The sequence below is a fragment of the Triticum urartu genome, chromosome 1A, assembly GCF_056163025.1.
Source record: "Triticum urartu cultivar PI428250 chromosome 1A, HENAU_Tu73, whole genome shotgun sequence".
NCBI classification, from domain to species: Eukaryota; Viridiplantae; Streptophyta; class Magnoliopsida; order Poales; family Poaceae; genus Triticum; species Triticum urartu.
In genome coordinates, this window is record NC_141873.1 from 90,460,164 (window position 1) to 90,480,457 (window position 20,294).

The window sequence follows — 20,294 nt, forward strand, 5'->3', positions numbered from 1 at the left end:
GATAATCATTCGAATCAACGAGGGTAGTAAAAGTAACTTTTAGTTACCCTGGACGAAGAACATGACGAACTGGAGTGAGGAGATGTGAAGTTCGTCTGTGCAGATCTTCCGCGCCCTAACTCGGCGGAGGAAGATGGCTACGGCGGCGGCGGAGTGAAGATTTCCGTGGTCAGCGCGAGTACGTCGGCGACGAGGTCGAGGCAGTGAAGATCTTCCTCACCGGCCGCGATGAAGTAGCGGCGGCGCTAGGGTTTGAGAAGCTCGAGCTGGAGAGAGAGGTCGAGTGGAGTAAAAGAAGTGAGGAAGGGAAGGAGGGGTATTTATAGCCACGGTGAAAAACTGCTCGCCCGAAGAAATTGGACGAATGTGCCCCTGACCCTTCTCATTCGCATGACATGTGTCACCCACATAGTGAGAGGTGGAGATCGTGTTAGATCGTGGGTAAGTGGATAAGTGTATCGTGGGATGCGGAACGGTTTGAGCGGCAAAGCCGAAAATTTCGATAAGATAGGTTTTAAAGTTCCGTTCGCAATTTCTTTAGCTGACAAGGACACAGTGAAGATTTTGAACGAGTTTCAAATAGAACGCACATGAAGAATTTGTGAACGGATTGGGTTGAGTATAGCATAGAGGGGGAAGGGTCCGATCACATTCACTTAGCAGAAAACCAACTTGAAGAAATAGCAATAAGTGAATGTTGTAGAGGACATAAACTCATACATATATATAGCCAATGAAGAAAAACGTCGGAACCAGTGAAAACTATGCAAAGTTGTAGAATATGAATAATTTGAGGAATTTCCACTTTCGGTGGTGGCGTGACCCACCGTATAAGAATGATGATTTCAGACACCGCGTACAATTATCATAGGGTTCTGAGAATCAAATTCTTCATTAATTTCTTCACACTAAGAGTGTTATTCTTCATTGATTGAAGAAAAATGTTTCTTCATGTGTTGCACATCTAAGTCATCAATTTTGCATAAGTGTTAGGATGAGTGTCCTTTTCAAAGAACATTCGAAGATTCTAGGATATTTAGCTCACACCGCAACTTGCTAAATCTCTTCTCATCCAAGGGCTTTGTGAAGATATCGGCTAGCTGTTCCTTAGTCTTCACATGCTCAATAGAAATGTCACCCTTCAACACATGATCACGAAGAAAATGATGACGAATCTGAATGTGCTTTGTATTCAAGTGCTGAACTGGATTGTGAGCAATCTTGATGGCACTCTCATTGTCACAGAAGAGAGGCACATTCTTCATGTTGACGCCGTAGTCCTTGAGAGTTTGCTTCATCCATAGCAATTGGGCACAGCAAGAACCAGCGGCAATGTACTAAGCTTCAGCAGTAGATAGTGATACGCAGTTCTGTTTCTTTGAGGACCAACAGACCAAAGATCGTCCGAGGAAATGACATGTACCAGATGTTGACGTGCGATCCACACGATCACCAACATAGTCAGAGTCAGAATATCCAACAAGATCAAAAGCCGAGCCCTTGGGGTACCATAATCCAAGTGTTGGTGTGTGAGCTAGATATCGAAGAATATGCTTCACATCCTTATGGTGTGATTCCTTCGGTGCAGCTTGAAATCGGGCACGCATGCAAACACTAAGCATTATATCTGGCCTAGATGCACATAAGTATAATAAGGAACCTATCATGGAGCGGTATACCTTATGATCGAAGTCAATACCATTTTCATCGGTGCACAGATGGCCATTTGTGGGCATAGGAATTTTGACGCCTTCGCAATCTTGCATGCCGAATTTCCTCAGTACATCCTTGAGGTATTTCTCCTGAGATATGAATATGCCATTGCGTTGTTGATGAATTTGAAGACCTAAGAAGAATTTCAACTCTCCCATCCTAGACATTTGATATTCTTCACTCATCATATAGGCAAATTCATCACTATAACGTTGGTCAGTACAGCCAAAGATAATATCATCAACATATATTTGGCACACAAACAATTCACCATCATAAGATTTAGTGAAAAGAGTAGGGTCGAGTGAACCGGGTTTGAAGCCTTTCTTCATGAGGAGTTCCTTCAAGGTATCATACCAAGCCTGTGGGGCCTGCTTGAGGCCATAGAGGGCCTTGTTGAGTCTGAAGACTTTGTCAGGATTCTTTGGATCTTCAAAACCTGGGGGTTGAGCAACATATACTTCTTCCTCAAGCTTACCATTGAGGAATGCACTTTTCACATCCATTTGATATAAAGTGATATCATAATGGTTAGCATAAGCAAGTAATATGCGAATAGCCTCAAGTCTAGCAACAGGTGCAAAAGTTTCATCGAAATCAATTCCTTCCACCTGTGTGTAGCCTTGAGCTACAAGCCGTGCCTTATTCCTCACCACAAGACCATTTTCATCTTGCTTGTTGCGGTAGATCCACTTTGTGCCGATGATATTGTGCTTGCGAGGATCTGGACGTTTGACCAGTTCCCAGACATTGTTGAGCTCGAACTGATGTAATTCTTCTTGCATGGCCTGAATCCACTCAGGCTCTAGAAATGCTTCATCTACCTTAGTGGGCTTTGTAATAGAGACAAAAGCATAGTGCCCACAAAAGTTAGACAAATGTGAAGCTTTTGAGCATGTGAGAGGACCTGGCGCTTTGATGTCATTGATGATCTTTTCAACTTGCACTTCTTTTGCAATGCGAGGATGAGCCGGTTGTCGTTGAAGCATTTGATCAGTGTTTTCTTCAGCATCATTTTCTTCAGCATTTTCTTCAGGTGCATTAGCCCGGCGTTCTTCATGTTCTGGAATGAATTCTTCAGCAGATTCTTCAGTAGGAATGACATCCTCGGTAGCCTTGAACTTGATAGTTTCCTCAGGTGCTGGTTCATTTATCACAGTAGGTAGGTGCTCTCTTTGCGAGCCATTAGTTTCATTGAACCGCACATCTACAGTTTCAACAACTTTGTGAAGAACGTTGTTGAAGACTCTGTAGGTGTGCGAGTCCTTTCCGTAACCAAGCATAAAACCTTCATGTGCTTTCGGTGCAAATTTTGAGTTGTGATGAGGATCTCTAATCCAACATTTAGCACCGAAGACTTTGAAATAACTTACATTGGGTTTCTTATCAGTGAGGAGTTCATAGGTAGTCTTTTTGAAGAATTTGTGAAGATATACTCTGTTGATGATGTGGCACGCAGTATCAATTGCCTCAGTCTAGAAACGACGAGGCGTTTTGTATTCATCAAGCATAGTGTGAGCCATCTCAGCAAGAGTCATGTTCTTGCGCTCCATGACGCCATTCTACTGAGGAGTGTAAGGAGCAGATAACTCATGAGTAATACCAAGTTCATCAAGATAGTCATCGAGACCAGAATTCTTGAACTCAGTGTCATTGTCACTTCTGATGTGCTTGATCTTCACACCAAAGTTGGTTGAAGCCCTCGAGGAAAATCGTTTGAAGACTTCCTGCACTTCATGTTTGTAAGTAACAAGGTGTACCCATGTATAGCAAGAATAATCATCAACAATAACAAAGCCATATTGAGATGCTTCATTTGAAATAGCAGAATAATGATTAGGACCAAAGAGATCCATGTGAAGCAATTCAAACGGGCGAGTGGTGGTCATGATAGTCTTTGCTGGATGCTTGGCCTTCGTCATCTTCCCAGCTTCACAAGCTCCGCATAGGTGATCCTTGAGGAATTTGACATTCTCGATGCCAATGACATGCTTCTTCTTCGCAAGCGTGTGCAAATTCCTCATGCCTGCATGACCAAGTCGTCGATGCCAGAGCCAGCCTTCTGAAGCTTTTGCAAGTAAGCACACGGCTGGTTGTGGTCCTGTAGAGAAATCAACAATATACAGGTCTCCTCTCCTAAAGCCTTCGAAGACTTTGGAATTGTCAGCTTCCATAACCACAACACAACGGTACTTGCCAAAGACAACAACCATATCAAGATCACAAAGCATTGAGACAGACATAAGGTTGTATCCTAAGGACTCAACAAGCATGACTTTGTCCATGTGTCGATCCTTTGTAATCGCAACCTTACCTAGACCCAATACCTGACTTTTGCCTTTGTCAGCAAAGATGATATGCTTCAGATGCGACGGAGATAATGGAGCATCCATCAATAGATTCTTGTCACCAGTCATGTGGTTTGTACATCCACTATCGAGGACCCACTCAGTGGCTTTGGGTTGATCATCCTGCAGACGAATTAGTGCAGCTTACAAACTCATATACTTCATCAGTGAAGAATATGACATCAATTCATCAGATCAATTTCATCAAGTAAAAGAACTAATAAAGCAATATGAGGACGTGAGAAATGAAAGCTCATTTCTTCATGATTAGCCTGCGTCCTATCAGGCATGCTCAGGTCTCCAACAAATTCTTCAGACGGTTACGTGCGTCTGGAGACCTGACCCTGCAGAAGAGATTACACTACTAGGGAAAAGCCTATACACAGAATTTTACCAGTAGCGCTGTACAAAATCAAGCGCTGCTGCTACTTAGTAGCAGCGCGCGTAAATAAACCGCGCTACTGCTATGACTTTAGCAGTAGCGCGTACTAGCGAAAAGCGCTGCTGCTACGTTTGAACTGGGCACACATGGCTAGCCCAACCTAGCAGTAGCGCGTATAATGGCCCAGCGCTACTGCTAATCTCCTTAGCTGCAGCGCGCTTACGTGTAAAGCGCTGCTGCTAACGGAAATAAAATAAAGTGAAAAACAAGTAGAAAAGTAAATGAAAATGAAAGAAATAGAAAAAGGAGAAGGGAAAAAATAAAATGTAAAGAAAAATAAAAGAAAAAGGGGGAAAAAGGAGAAAGGAATAGCAGTAGCGGGTTTCAGTAAACGCGCTATAGCTAACTTAGCTATAGCGCGTTTCCGGGAACGCGCTACCGTTACGTTTCACTTAAATAGCGGTTTCCCCCCACCCCACCCCCCGGCCACCAATTCTTCCCAAAATCGTCCCTCGCCCTCGCTGTCGTCTCCTCACCGCCGCCGCCCGAGGCCTCACCGCCGCCGCCCGAGACCGCCCTCAGCCTCACCGCCACCGCCCGAGGCCGCCCTCAGCCTCACCGCCGCCGCCCGAGGCCGCCCTCAGCCTCACAGCCGCCGCCCAAGGCCGCCCTCCACGTCACCGTCAACGCCCTCCACCTCACCGCCGCCCGAGCCCGCCCAGGACCGCCCTTGCCCGTGCCCGAGCCCGCCCTCTCCGCCCCTGCCTCCGTCACCGAGCACCTCCCCGCCACCGTCTCTCCCCTCTATGTAAGTCCCCCACCCCTCCCCCTCACTCATCTCTCTCTGTATTTTAGAGAAAAAATTAGATGTTAATTAGATGTTTTTCAGTTAGGGCACTAGAGTTTTGCTAGGTTAATTAGGTTAGTAGTGCTGCTAGTAGTATTGGTACAGTAGGTTAATTAGGTGATGTTAAATGAATAACCTAAATGAATGAAATTAGTAGTTAACTGAAATTTTTTTCCTTTCAACATTATAGAGCACTAAAGTTAACTGAATTTTGTTCTATTAGTAGTTAAATGAATTTTCTTCTACACTGTTTGCACATGTGGTTTCTCGTGTATATTTGGACACTGTTTGCAGGGAATGATGCTTAGTGGCCTATGTTTTGCCGAAATGTTGATTTATTTCTTTTCCGGCAAATTTCAGGTTCTCGATTTGTCCACTTTTTAGCAAAGATCATGCCGAAATTTTCCGTGAATTTCGGCATGACTTGTGCTACAAACTAGGACATATCAAGTGCCCGTGATTTGCCGCACCAGGAAGGAGTCAACATTCCTGCAAAACAATAGGCCTTTTTTATGTCATTATTCATTTTATTAGGTCTAGAATTAATTGACTAGATTTAATCATAGGAAACATGGCTAGCAACGATGAAGGACAGGGTTCTGGTGATTGCGACAACGCCTACCGGGCGGCAGACGAATTTTTTAGCCTTACCGATGATCAACCGATGTTATTGCTGGGCCCACCGGTGGCATCGGGGACTGAGACCGACGCGTAGACCGGTGCTAAGACTGAGACCGGCGCTCAGACTCGGACCGGCATCGAGACCGGCGCTGCCTTGGGGAGCGGAGCCGGTGTAGAACCGAAAGCAAAGAGGCAACGGGTTCCTAACAAACTCAGGACTACTAGAGTGGTGGTCAGGGAGGTGGACGACGGCAATTTTGAGCCAACGGCGCCCGAGGAAGCGCGTCGATGCTACGGCAATCAAATAGGCTGCATCGTACGGACAACCGCCACCATCAACGATGAGAAACTACAGAAGATAGAAAATATGAGGAGCTCCCTCCTAAAGAAGTTTCACCAGATATTCTTGTTCCCGGGCCGGAATGAGAAGGATTATAAAGATCCAGATGAGGACCCGGCAATGAAGAAGATAAACAAACACGCCATGACCAAGTTTAGCGACGCATTGGCCGCCTGGAAAAATCGAGTGAAAACAAGGATCATCGACAAGAAGGAACCCTACTCCGAGATTGTAAAGGATAATCCGACAATCACGGAAGAGCAGTTTCAAATATTCAAGGAGGCTTGCGAGGCCGAAGATACCAAAAAAAGTCTAAGGGCTTCAAGAGAGGAACATTGGGAGCCACCACCTCGGAAGCCGTGGTTACGGCGGAAAGAGGTCCAAATGGGCCCAGGAGGACACGGAAGCCACGAGTCTGGGCATCCCAGACCCCTTGGCGGAGTTCACCGTCCCGCAGGAGCGTGACGTCCTCAGGGCCCGACACCGTTGGGACCCAGTGAAAAAGGTTTACGAGACAACACCGGTCATTACGGAGTTCATGAGACTGCTGGTAATTTTAGTTTCTGATCAATTCGACTGCACACGTTAGTCATATTTGTAAACGATCGTTGTGCCTTTTGCAGAGAGAGCAGCACAGGATTACGGCCGAAAGCGACTCGCCGTCTGAGGCATTGGCGAGGCCCAAGTGGGACACTCCATTCAACCGGGCGTTGAACATATTGAAACAACAACCGGTGGATACTCGACCGTCGTATGGACGCGTGCACAGTGTCGGAGACGGCGCCACGTGGAAGAAGTACTACCGTGAGACCACGGAGGAGAGAAAGGAAAGACGGTGGTTAAATGAAGAAAACATCGACAAGAGGGTTGAGATTGTGGTTGAGAAGAAATCAACTGAGACAGTCGCAACAGCGGTAGCTGCCGCAAAACAGGTAGCTTTAGATATTTCTACTACCTTGGTTCCGGCCATTTTCAATTGGACCAGGCAAAATCCAAAAAAAGATGCAGCAAACTTTCCCCTTGCTGACTTCTTGGCGGGGAGCAGCTCGACTAGCATTGCACCAGCACCTGCAGCTGCACCTGCTCCCGCACCGGCTCCCGCATCGGACGTGCTAGGCGGTGCTTCGTCTTTGGCTGAGCTCGACGCCCTCACGGTATTTGTCACACCAGCCCCCTTCAATATAAATGTATAATGTCCCGTTTTCGTTGCCTTTCGGATGTCTCACGTCGCAGACTTTTCTTTGCAGGCCGACGAAACCCCGTGCACCATATTGTACACCATCGGCGACCAGAAGGTGGACGTGGGGAAGGCGACGATAATGGAGCCAAAGGAACCATTGTTCCACAGCCGGCCGATCCCCCTGAATGTCTTCAAGGTTTCCGTGGCCAGTGTCAAACCGGGCCACGAGAATTTGCCTCCTCCAGTACTACTGGGGGATGACGACGAGACACCGCGGCGGCTTGGTGCTGGGTGGGTCCTGTTGTGGCCAAAGAGTCTGCTTCATCTGGAGGCGGACGGGAGCACACCCACGAGCACGCAGCCTTAGCAAGGTATGAACATCAACACCCCACCTACCCAATTATCGTCGGGTGTCGGGTTGGGTGATAGCGGACGGGGTAAGGAGGAGGCTCCATTAGTCGCTGATGACGTCGCCATGGATGAGGATGAGGACGATGATGGCGCTGCTGAACAGTATGTCTATACTGGCGCCTCCTCAGGGTTTGAGCGTCATGAGTCGGTGCCTGAATTGCCGTCTCAACATATTATGGACGACCTTCCGGTAGTAAAGAAGTTTAGGAAGAGAGCGAGGAAAGGCAAAAAAGTTGTTTCTATGATCCAGCCGCCTCAGCAGCCTCAGCTTCAGGACCGTATAGATATCCCCGGTGTGGATAAATGGCATATCCCCAGTCAACCAATCCTACCTGCAACAGTGCTACGGGCCAGATTCGGCGATCTAAAGAGACTTCATGACGATGTGCTGCGGGTAGAGAAAGACCTCATCGCCTCGAAAGATCCAGGATACCCACTCTACGTGGTTAACATTCCGCGGCAAATGTCGTACGTCGACAGCTTCCCCGCGGATAAGTTCTTCCTCCGATTCGATTACATATTCGACATGTTTCACGTGAAGAAGCTGGATTTTACGTTTGTCCGCCTTTATGCCTTGCACATGAACTACATCATCGGGGTTGAGCAGATATCTCATATCTGTGTCGCTGACCCGTACTACATGCACGAGGGCTTCTTGGGAGTCTGCGCAAATCATCGTGAATACGCGAGGGATTACATCGTCACTTTCATGCTCACCAATAAGGACAAGGGGGCGATTCTCGTGCCTTATCATCCCGTGTAAGTCATCCGCGCTGCTATCCTTCCTTCGATTTCAATCATTCACTTGCACGGTGGAGGCTAATTAATTTGAGGACTTATTTTGCGCAGCGGCGGGCGCGCCGTCCTCATCATCCTCTACCCCCGATTCTCCCACGCTCTTTACTTGGACACGTCGAAGAACATTCACAAAAAGAATTACACCCACATCAAGGATGTTCTCGACAGTGCTATGTATCACTACCAATCATTGGGTGGAGAGGTCAGGGACAAGAAGATGAGGGGCGGCAGGGTCGCCTTCGGCCATAAGACCAACTTCTACTGCATCCAGTAACCAGACGATTCTCTTAATGATGGATTCTATGTCCTACACCACATGCTGGAGTACAGACGGGATCACCAGAACCTTCGCATGGCACCTTCTTCCGGCGATGCCCATATTCTGCAATGGGCAAAGGACATAGGAGATATCGAGGATCATCGACTTCGAGCTGAGTTCTATAACATCCAGCGCGAACTTGCCCAAATCATCATGAAGGAGGTCGTCGGAAAAACAGGGATGTTCTATGGAGAAGTAAAAATGTCACGGGAAGACGTCCGAACATGGATAGCCTCTCAGTGTCTCGACCTGAAGCCTTTCACTAGGCTCGGGGACTATCTCCCTGACTTGGATGGATGGAACGACATGTTGGAGTGATTGTCGATATATGACAATGTGTCTGTTTAGTCCATACTTTCTGTATGACAAAACTTTGAGTTATGCACGGTGAAACTTTATTTGTGATGTAATTAAACCGTCCTCCTCCTCGACTAGCGAAAATCACTCTAGTTAGGGCATTTTGGGGTACGATGAACTTTGTTATTTATGCTTATGATATGTTGTTTTTATTTTTGCCAAGTCTGTCTCTTTCTGTTGCTCAACTATATATGTTGCATATCATCGACTCATGTGATGATGCAGGTGCATAGATCATAGATGGCGAAGAAGTGCTATGCCAGGAGTATATATACGACAAGTGGCTGGAGTGTCAGGCCCTTCCGGTTTCCGAGCGACAGGCAGTAATTAGTTTAGAGGTTCACGCTAATGCGAAAGAGGGATACGAACTCATGTTCTCAAAGTGATAGCTCTTCTCGCGTATATCATTGTTTAGATGGATGACGATGTATTTGCATATCATTCGAGACTTGTATCGCTATTTTCGAGATGATGACGAGAGACCACTTTGTGTTGGATGATGATTATGATGATGACATGATTTGATGAGACTAATTGTATGTATATGCTATGATTACATTTGTATGTGTATGATATGCTAAATATTATTGTATAAAGCCTATTCAAATACAAAACAAATACAAAACAAATATGCAGGAAAAAAACTAATAAATAAACTAGTAGTAGCGAGGAGGGAAATTTAGCAGTAGCGCCGCATTGTCAATAGCGCGTCCCAGCAAACAGCGCTGCAGATAATATCAGTAGCGCCCTTTCCCAAAGAGCGCTACAGCTATTCATGTATAGCAGTAGCGTGGGACAACCGGCGCTACTGCTATACGTTAGCTGTAGCGCCTTATTAGTAGCGCCGGTGCCCGCGCTACTGAGAGGCCCAAAACCCTCGCTGCTGGTAGGCTTTTCCCTAGTAGTGTTAGTTCTTTTTCTTCACCACCCACATCTGAAGGGGTGGCAAAGAGTTCATCATTCTGCGATCTCCATACGAGAAGGATGGCATAGAAGCCAGTCCATTTCGTTTCACATAAGAGGGGTTAGAATAAGCATAAGAGTAAGCAGAGAAATTCTTCGAGGACTTATGGACATAATAATTTGAAGAATAATGCACATATCCATAATCCTTAGATCTTCCCTGCGAAACAGACGGGTTAGCACGATGATGTTCATATGAGGACTTTGATCCTTTTGAGGAATTTGATCCATGTGAGGAGTTTGGTCCGTATGAGGACTTGGATCCATATGAAGAATTTGGTCCATATGAAGAATTTGATCTGGGGTTCCTATTCTTCACAGGTGGCGTCATGATGATATTCACCTGAAGATTTTCAAGGCATCTTTTGGGAACCCAGGTTTTCTTCATAGGGGAGTCGTTCCTGCAGTTAGTGCCAACATATCTAGCAAATACTTCACCATTCTGATTTTTGAACAGTTTATAGTTGGAGTCAATTGACTCATCATCAGAATGAGGAGATTCACATGCAAATCCAGATAAGTTAGATGGATCAACTGGAGGTCCCTTTGCAGCAACCCATGTAGTTTTGGGGTACTGCTCAGGCTTCCAATATGTACCATCAGCATTGAGTTTCCTCTCAAAGGCGATACCCTCTTTCCTAGGGTTCCTGTTGAGGATCTGCTTTTTAAGCACATCACAAAGAGCCTGATGCCCTTTGAGGCTTTTGTACATGCCTGTCATGTACAATTCCTTCAGCCCTGCATCGTCAGTGATACTAGCAAGGTCCTCAGATGAGGAATTGGTGTAGCAGAGGCATGTGAAGAATTTGAAACATTAGCAGCATTTGAACATTCAGGTGAAGAATCAGCAGATTCACGTTCAATGCACTTCAAGCATGGAGGAACAAATTCTTCCTGAGATGCGCTGATTTGTTGAGCAAGTAATGAATCGCGCTCCTTCTGAAGATCTTCATAACTCACTCTTAGCTTCTCAAGGTCTTACTTTCTTTGAAGAAATTTATAAGAAAGCTTCTCATGGTCAGATAAGAGAGTGTTATGTTGATCTTGAAGGGTGTCATACTTAGTATGAAGTCTTTGAAGACTTTTCAGCCAAAGCTTTTGACTGATCCATTTCTTTATCCAACATATCATTGCTCTTGTTTAGCATATAGTGAACTTTTTCCAAAGCTCTTTGTTGTTTAGTGGCAAGGGAAGCAAGTTTGACATAGTTGGGTCCAAATTCATCACCAGATTCATCATCACTAGACTTGGATAGGTAGCTTTCAGTTACCTCAGCATCTTTTGCCATAAGGCATGATGCAGAAGATGATGATTCTGGTTCGACTATCATCGTTTTGAGAGATTCCTTGAAGTCCTCAAACCAAGGATCATGACAGGTTCGATGACCTTCATAGACCTCAGAGAGACGGTCCCAGATGAGCTTCGCATGATCAAGATGCATGATATTCCTGAACTGATTTTGTGACAGACTGGAGAAGATGACATCCTTCGCCGTGAGGTTTAGAAGAGTGTACTTGCGAATGTCATCAGCTTCCGCCATCTTGCACAGATCGGTCAGACCAATCTCAGTGACGGTCCACAGCTTGCTGTTCATCGCCATGAGGCGTTTCTTCATCATGGCCTTCCATTTGGGATACTCGTGACCGTCAAAGATGGGGCATGTCACTTTCTTCACACCTGCGGTCGACATAAATAAAACTCCAGGCGGTTAAACCAAAATCACACAGAACAAGGGAGTACCTTGCTCTGATACCAATTGAAAGTGCGTTATATCGACTAGAGGGGGGTGAATAGGCGATTTTTATGAAATTCTTCACTGAGGAATTTGCCGTGAGGAAATTCCTTAGCGAAGAACTACTAGCAGCGGAATAAGTACTCAAAAGTAAACATAACAGAATACAAGCATAGTCATCATGATGAAATGAAGACAGGCACAGAGTACAGGAAGCGTAATCACAGGATAACACAGGATGAAGACAAACAGACTGAAGACATTGAACTGAGGAAATTGAGAAAGTCTTCAGTCAAAGTCTTCAAACACAGATATGAATAAACACACAACACAGTTATGAGGAAATGAAAGAGTTGAGGAAATAGAACCAGTAAGATTGGTGAAGACAATGATTTGGTAGACCAGTTCCAACTGTTGTCTCAGTTGTACGTCTGGTTGGAGCGGCTGAGTATTTAAACTCGAGGACACACAGTCCCGGACACCCAGTCCTGAACACGCAGCTCAGGACACCCAGTCCTCACCGTATTCTCCTTGAACTAAGGTCACACAGACCTCGTCCAATCACTCGTGGTAAGTCTTCAGGCGACTTCCAAACCTTCACAAACTTGGTCACTCGGCGATCCACAATTCCTCTTGGATGCTCTAGACCATGACGCCTAACCGTCTGGAAGAAGCACAGTCTTCAAAGGTAACAAGTGTCGGATCCACGCAGGATCAATCTCTTCAGTGATGCTCAATCACTTGGGGTTTGTAGGTGTTTGGGTTTTGGGTTTTTGGTTTTTCCTCACTTGATGATTTTCGCTCAAAGTCCTCAGAGGATGGGTTGCTCTCAAATGACAAGTGTCAATTTCTCTCGAAGCAGCCAACCAGCTAGTGGTTGTAGGGGGGGCTATTTATAGCCTAGGGAGCAGCCCGACATGATAAGATATAAATGCCCTTCAATGATATGACCGTTAGGTGGATAGATATTTTGGGACAGCTGGCGCTTAGCACAGCAACGGTCGGAATTTTGAGTAGTAAAATCCTCATGGCTATCATGTTCCTCACTGTGTAGGCAATCCGCACTGGCGAATTCCTAACTCCTCAGTCAGGACAAATTCCTCAGAGACCAGAAGAACTTCGTCTCTGTCACTGAAGAAATTGACTGAACTGTATGAGATTTCCAATGGCTTCACTCGAAGGGATTGGTAGGTGTAGGATTTTGAGTTGAGCATCACATGGAAATTTTTCCTTAGTATTTCCTCGACCCCCTTTAACAGTACGGTGTTTCCTATGACTCAAGAAAGAGAAAAACAAAACTATGAAAATGAAAGTCTTCAAAAATACCAAAATCTTCAGTCGAAGATATTCATTTTTAGGGGTCGACTTTTCCTATAAATATCAAACTCCTCATAGACTTATAGACCTGTGTACACTCACAAACGCATTAGTCCCTTAACCTATAAGTCTTCAATACACCAAAATCACTAAGGGGCACTAGATGCACTTACACATGGCACTGTCGATCGTCTCCACACGGTGTTAGCGACCAGTTGGTGGATGGCCGCCGTCGACGCCAGCTACGACTCTTAGTACGACCAGATGATCGTTCGCACCACCAACAAGTTCATCCTCGTCAAGAAGCTCGCGGACGACATCGTCGTACTCCTCCAGCCCTCCTCATTGCCTGCCACCCTAATCAGCCTCCATGGTCGAAATCTCTTTCAAGCACTGGTGGCCATGCTACTGTCCGCCGACGCAATGAAGAATGTCCACCTGAAGGTCGCACTCGCCGTGAGGCGTCTCGCCCTACAAGAAACCATAGACCTACACATCCATGTGTACGAGCGAACCGTCTACATAGGTATCTACAAGGCCAGTGAGGACGCTACGACGTTGGCCTTCTTCAACCGGTTGGTAGCCTTGGATGCCTTAGCTGAGAAGGACCTTGACCTCGCCACAACAGTCGCCACTCCTTAGCCGTCGGACGGTGGCCCGGCGCACTGAGTTGAGGAGGAGGAGGTCGTACGTTGATGGATGCATCTTTCTTCTTGACTCCTGTAACCACCACTGTGATCGCATCATCGTGGCCTTAATTCTTATTGTGCTATTGTATTCTTGTTCTAGTCAATACAGACATGTGCGATCTCTTTGCTTAATTATATGCATCACTGAAACTAGTACTCCATCCATCAATTTATAAGTTGTGTTGCCAGTGTTTGGGGCCGGCGCACGATCACGCATATTCATGTGCGTGCATTTACGCCGGGCGTGGCACGACGATGCAGTTACCCGCTGCAAAAACTACCATGCGGGGGACGTGGCATTGACCATTGGGCGGCAACAGTCGGTCATCCGAATGCCCAATAAAGGATGCAAAGAGGGATCCTACAGCAGCAAGGACCAGCTTCCCTATCGATAACTCATCTAACAGAACTCCCGTTACTTTACGACATGTTTCCAAAACATGGACCTCAAAGTTAATTCAACTAATAGAACGGAGCATTATATACATTCAACGCAATTAAATGTTTTCAAAAAAAAAGTGATATGATTTCTGTGAAACTTATAAGTCATGTATATCAAATTAACCTATGTGTACTTGTTCTCGAATTAACCTCCGGGCCTTTTTGTCGCGTATCACACACATCTTGTTAAGTTGAACCGTGTATGTTCTCTTTCCTAATCAAAAATAGTTCATTCGACTGAATCGTATGCCGTATATCACACACACCTTGATCTGCCTGACCGTTTCTATTGCTTTCCCTAATAGCAAACAGTTGATCGGAGCGAACCGTATGCCGTATATCACACACGCATTAATATGGTTTCCCGTTTCTGTTGTTCTGTCTAATCGCAAACAGTTCGTATGGATCAGCTGTATGGCCTGCTTCACACACGCAACTAAAATCTGAACCGTGTTTGATGCATCCGTCATCGCAAACGTTTTGCACCTTTTCTGACGGTTTTTTACACCACCTTTTGTGATTATGGCATCGCACACAGTTTCGTCGAAGGGCCTCTGATCGTAGTGTCACGTTAGCAGCATCCTGCAGTAGTGATAGTTCTAGAAAAGTATAAAACACATGATATTGTTTAACCAAAATAACAAAAAACTTCAAGAAATGGAGGACCGATCCGATGTCTACACCTTCATCCATGTTAGGTGAACAACTCCTTACAAATTGCCTCTTCTATTGTGACATGCTTATGTGGAACTATATGAAAAACACCTGGATACTGGACGCTAACTGGGGGCATTTCCCAACCACGAGTCCTCCCAAAATCTAACATGTGAGCCGTTCTTGATAGTGATAGTTTCAGACCAAAAATAAGAATCGTGTTCGCTTCACCAAAACAACAAAAAAGTGGCAGCCCCAGGTTTCCTCCGGACCTAGGATAGAACGTTAGAGCCCATATATTTGGTACTGAATATATCATGCCATACCTCATCCTCGGTAAGAAGTTTGAATAATTATTTATAGATAATAAATATTTGGTGATTTCTCTCCATGCCTATCCCGAAGGCCTAATACCTTTGAAAATGAAATTAATGGGATCCTTTGAAATGAGCCAAGCTATTATAACAAATATTTTGATTTACCAAACGCCACTTTAGCATAGTACCAAAGCAATATGCGAGGCATTCGGAGACCACTGGAACACGTGTCCAACAAGAAATGCTAAAGGGGCAATGGAAAATGAGGTTCTCAATGGTCTCTTCAACAACATTACATAGAACATAAGCATAATTGTTGCTGACATTAAATTGTCTCTACTTTTTCATATTTAACGTATTAAGCCTATCATAAAGAAGCAACCACAATTCATGCAAAAAAATAAAAAATAAAGAAGCAACCACAGAAATACTTTCAACTCCATTTCGGCACTTCGAAGAAATACATCATCTAAATAATCATATTAGAAAGCACATAGTTGGTAAGGAGATGTCATCCTCCATAGGGAAAATGTACCCCTTTCCAACTATTGAGACACTTTATATTTGTTCCTCCATGTGTTTCCACTCCTAGTAGACTAGCTCGGAGAAGTAGAAGTGCTTGGACACAACAGATGAATAGCCGCCCGAGGCTGACGAGGAAGCGGAGACGATGTACTTGGAGCCGCCCTCGCCGTAGTTGGAGCCGCCGGTGCCTGATGAGCTAATGCCGGCTCTGGGCACCGGAGCCGCTTGGCCATTGCAGCAATGACCTCCCGTCGAGATCCAGGTGGTAAAAAGCTTCCTCCCCATGGCGCTAAACAAGATTTGGCATCACGTGAATGAAATGGATTGGAGCGGCGGCGGAAGGATGTTGGACGTCGGTATTTAAGCTGTGCTGGGAGTGGGTGATGGTGGGAGAGGGTGGTGGTGGGAGATAGTTTTGGCGGTAGAGAGATTTGGCGGGAAGGAAGAATGGTGGGAAAGAGCGTTGGACGCAGTGGGCGGTGGCAATGGGGCACCGTCGTGTGGCTCTGCTCTCTGGATGGCAGGTGTATGGACGACAACGGAGCAAAGAGACCAGATACTTTTGCAGATGACCCCCTTGGTTGACAGAAAAATATGGAATCAAGTACCTTTTCAAATATATTGTTCATTTTCCAAGTGTGAGAAATGAGTTTTTTTGTGTGTGAAAGAAGTACCTCAAATAAGTTTGAAAATTGGGCCTTTGCATTTTCCAGCCAAAGTAGACAACATTGGATGCCCGCTGCCAAATTTTCATCAATTTCAGAGTTCTATTGCCATATTTCATTGATTTAGTGAATTTCTAGTGATTTAACATAACTATCTCAAATTCGAACTACAACTATGATGTAGTTTGGTCCTAAAAATTGGAAAAAATGATTTCAAGCTTCATATTGCCAGTGTATGCACTGGACACAACTAAAGTTAAATTTCCCAAAGATTTGCCATGAATGACCATCCTAGCAAGTTTGACCCGATTTTGGAGAAAATGAAATAAGCCTCAAAGTTTGAAATCCTTTTGAATTGAGCCATTTTATATGCACTAGTTAGTGGAAAAATGATAAAATTGCAGTACCACAAACTTAAAAAAATATTCACAAATGCATGGCTTTCAAGCCAGATGATTGCATAGCCCATGATAACATGGTCAAATTTGGCGCACGGATGTGGATTACCATAGGAATTTGCAATTATTTTGTAATAAATTTTTGTTTTCATTTTCAAGAGCCATAAATGACCTTTTTGTGAAAGAAGCTTTCGGACTACTTTTGGACATGTTGTGTTGGACTATTTTTGGACATGCTGCACTATTTTTGATAAGTTTTGCAAGTGCATGCTACACTCCTTCTATGGTGGACTGTTTTTTGTCGTTTTGGCATGTTGCACTATTTTTAGTAAGTTTTGCATATGTTACACTATTTTTGGTGGTTTTTCGTTCTAAAATGACATGATATTATTGATATTATGACTATCCAAACATTTGTTGGAAGTACTTCCATCCACTGCATGCATCTTAAATTAGGTGCCATAAATCCAATATGTATGTACATATTTTAATGGTTAGTTCATGTTTAAAGCTCATGCAAAAAAATGGCAAAATGAAAATAATAATTAAACTTGTATCTTTAACCCAATGGTTTATCATTTTTCATAATTAAATTTTGTTAGAAAATCATATAGCTTGGCTTGATATCATACTACGGGTTTATCCTTCCATTAAATTTCCAAAAGATTTGAGTAAATTGTGAATATATGTTGCTCTCTAATGTGACACTGACATCTCCAAATATGTTTCATGTCTCCCAAACATACTATTAAACTACATTTCCAAAAAAACTTCCTTCATCATTTTGAATCAAGATTTTAATTGCAATCTCATATGCTAGGTGAATAGACAAATATAAATTGGGAAGATTTGGTTTGTGCCTAGCAAACTCAGATATTCGAAGGCTGCCATCCAAGTTTCATGAGATATGGTTGTGCCACTAAGGAATGCGAAGAAATTAGTTGCACGCCCCAGCATGCTGTCTCCACTTGTTCTATCTCATTTGAACCGTCCTGTGAGACCCACCACTTGTCATGCCAATCACACCGATGAGCAAACACGTTTTTCTATGACAGGACAGGACACGACGACCATAATTTGAACCTTTCTTGTTCGCGTACCATGCCAGCCATGCATCAAATTCCGGGGATTGTCATGCACGTCCCTCGAGATTCTGAGTAACTATAGCTATTATTTGCCCGCACCCATCTTTGTCATGACTCTCTCCTCACACTCCCTCACTGCCGCTCCAACTGCTCGCCCTAGCCCTTTCTCTGCTATGGCGCCGACCATCCTAGCCGACACACCATTAGTGCGGCGGGACCCAATGCCGAGTGCCACGCCTCGCCACCCCGCACCAAGGAGCACGCCTTGTCGCCCCTCGCCGAGGAGGACGTCGCGCCGGATCCCCCGTACCTCACCATTGAGGAGCTCTGTGATGCTATGGACACCTCCCTGTGGCAGCTATTGTCTCCGAAGGAGGGTGCTAGGAGTGAGTCGCGCATAAAGCAAGAGAAGGAGCGCATCGAGAGAGGCAGCCTGATGGGCCCACGTGTTGGATCAATGGAGAGAGGCTCATGATAACAACGATAGGGTGGAGGTAGTGGCTTGGGAGGTAGCCATGGAGGCCATTGGGCCCTCACACTCGCGTCTCGCCTGGTGGTACGTCGATTGATGGTCGACGTTGTAAAGCTTGGAAGTAACGGTGGGCGCTGGATGATGAGAGCGTTGCCGCGGTAGTTGCCCGCAATGAATGTGCCCACATCAACTCACAATGGTCTTAGCCGAGTAGACTGAGGTCTCTTGCCATCGCGCTGGGGTGCGGCCGCCCAGGGACCATGCATGCCCGAGCTCCAGCGGCCCATGTTAGATAGTTGTAGTTTAGTTGTGGATCCCATTAATAGGTACTCTCTCCGCGAAAAAGCTTGTCCCTCAAATGAATAGTTAGTGCTAGATACATCCATTTCAGGAACAAGATTAGGACAAGCTTTTCCGGACGGAGGGAATAGTTTAATACAGGTACCCTTTTTCATTAAGTATGTAATAAAACAAGCTTGGAATCCTTCACAGTTATCTATGTTGTATCACTTGCTCAGTCGATACCCTTCGCCACCCTTGACTCTCATACCAATAAAGTGATGGGCTGATGGCAACCAAAGTAGCCCACAAAGTTAGTTCACAAATGGATAATGGTACAGTTAAAAAATCTTTGAAGATTTCGTAAGTACCCGGGAAAGTAGTGGCTGAACCTCAGCTCGGTGCACCGCCGCTACACCCACACAAAAAAACATACCAAAACATTTTGAAAAAATCTAAAGATTGTGGGAATGATCTCATCAACAAATGTTAGAGGGGCTTGCAAAGTTTGGTGGTCAAATGACATCCGAGAAGATCGGTACAAAACAACTAAATTACAAATTTTGGTCAAACAATGCACATACATTTTGAGTAATGTTGTTTCTTTTTTGTATAGAGCTCCTCGGATGTCATTTGACCACCAAAATTTGCAAGCCTCTCTAACATTTGTTGATGATCATTCGCACAAAGTTTCAGATTTTTTTCGAAATGTTTTGCTATGTTTTTCTTTTGCGTGGATGTAGCGGGTGTGCACCGAGCTGGGGTGCGGGAAAACCACTCTCTAAGTACTAAGCTACAGCTTTCCCATCTCTTTCAATATGTGCATGTAGAATTACTGCAATTTTCTATGATTTTGTTTGGAGAAATTTTATTCTTTGTTCAGTTGACAAAGGGAAATCCGTTGGATGGCCTGGTCTTCATGATTTGCTGGTGGATTTGAGGTGAAACACGACAAACATGAAGAACAACGGAGGAAAAAAATCAAGAGAATTACTCACAAGGACAAGATTCACCACCAATCTAACTCAAATTACAAGCCAAACCTCAAGATCTAACAACATGAAAAAGAAATAACTAGGGCAGTTCATCCCCAAATCTCTAGGTAACATTGAGTGTTGAGAGATAGCTCCTCTCCAACTTCTAGGAATCAGAGGTCTTGTACTCCTAGAGGAACCTTCAACTGGTAAGTGGTCTTGAACTCCATGGAGTCTTCACCCTGTAGGTGGAAATCCCCAGGGTATGATAGATTGAGCAAAGCTGTATCAAGGTTTTGGCTTATGCTTTACTAAGCCTAGAAAATGGAAGAGGTAAGAAATATATTGGCCCTAGGGAAAGAGGGGAAAGTGAAGGGTAGGTAGTCCCAATCGTGATTCTAATGTACGACTTTATCAATCAAACTAACCCCTATGATTCTACGATTTTGGTTAGTAGAATGTGCGAT